This window comes from Gekko japonicus, unplaced genomic scaffold, assembly GCF_001447785.1.
Source record: "Gekko japonicus isolate JY-2015 unplaced genomic scaffold, Gekko_japonicus_V1.1 scaffold1335, whole genome shotgun sequence".
NCBI lineage: Eukaryota > Metazoa > Chordata > Lepidosauria > Squamata > Gekkonidae > Gekko > Gekko japonicus.
The window spans coordinates 265508-266986 of record NW_015162520.1 but is presented as its reverse complement, the minus strand read 5'-3'; positions in this window follow the sequence as shown (position 1 = coordinate 266986).

Sequence of the window (1479 nt, the reverse complement as noted above, 5' to 3'; positions counted from 1 at the left end):
GACCAGGGGGCGTGACGCAAGTAAGCCGAAGTCCAGGAACAGTCCGAGGTCAAGCCGAGAAAATCAGGTAGCAAGGTTCAAGCAGGTTTAAATCACAGTCCAGAAGCAAGGTCAGACATACCAAGGTTTCAAGTCCATAAATCACAATGATGCCAGAGGAGTCAGAGATGAACGAAGGTCAACGAAGCCGAGGGTCAAGAGCCGAGGATCAAGCCGATAAGAAGTCCACAAGGTCTGGAGCAGAGATGCAAGGATTCAGGTCCTGACAACAACAGTTGCCAGCACAAATGACTGCTGGCAACAGGCTTGCTTATATACAGTGCTAGCTAATCAACTCATTAGCTAGCCGGGAGCAAGGTCAGGATCCTGTCAATAGTCAGGGCTGAGAGATCTTCTGGCATGCATGCGTGCATTCTGCCTTCGCTCTCTCAGCTGCTGTCTCCTTACATTCCTGAGCCTGGTTACAGGTGGGGGCGAGTCTGATGAACTACTGGGCTGCAGCAGAGACTGATCCCTTGCAGGTGTTCCCTGAGAGTCTTGATCCTCCTCACCACTTAGGTAGCTTTCAGCTACAGGATCCAGTCTTTGCCTTTCTGCTGCAGTACTGTCCTCAGGAGCCTGTAAGTCCACAGGCTCCTGGCTGGCAGGTGCCTCCTCAGGGGCATCAGCAAGGGCAGGCATAGCACCAGCAGGGGCAGGCATGACATTTTTGTGCACACCTGGGGACCACCCCACGTGTGCACAAAACTCCCCCTCCCCCCCAGGTGCCCCCGGGGCGCGGATTTAGCTATCTGCACACCAGGGGGCGGCTTGGCTATTAGATATATAGATATGGCGCAGAGGTCCATCAGTGGCTATTAGCCACAAGGTATAGATAGGGGCAGTGCTCCCTCTAAGCTGAGTTAGTGTGAGCTAGCTCACAGTTTTTTAACCTCCAGCTCACACATTTTTGTCCTAGCTCAGGAAGTATGACTCCAGAGCAAACTAATGTATGCAGTAGCCCAATCATTTGCTCACAACTTTAATGCCAGGAGCTCACAAAGTAGATTTTTTGCTCACAAGACTCCACAGCTTAGAGGGAACATTGGATAGGGGCTCTGGGGCAAGTGATGCTCTGTCTTCTTGGTGCTTGGGGGGGTCAACAGTGGGAGGGTTTCTAATGTCCTGGCCCCACTGCTGGACCTCCTGATGGCACCTGGTATTTCTGGCCTCTGTGTGACACAGAGTGTTGGACTAGATGGACCTTTGGCCTGATCCAACATTGGCATCTCTTATGTTCTTATGGGATCATATTAGCTAGCTGTGCTGGGGTCTTATACCATTTTGTGAGGAATTTGTATTCCAGTTCTTTAAATTTAGTTACTTTGATATCTTCAATTCCTTTCATAATTTTATCAACCATCCTCTCTGTTATCTGACCTTCATTACTCCATCTCTTTTGTAAATATTCTGTTATTTTATTTTTATTTGTTAGCATCT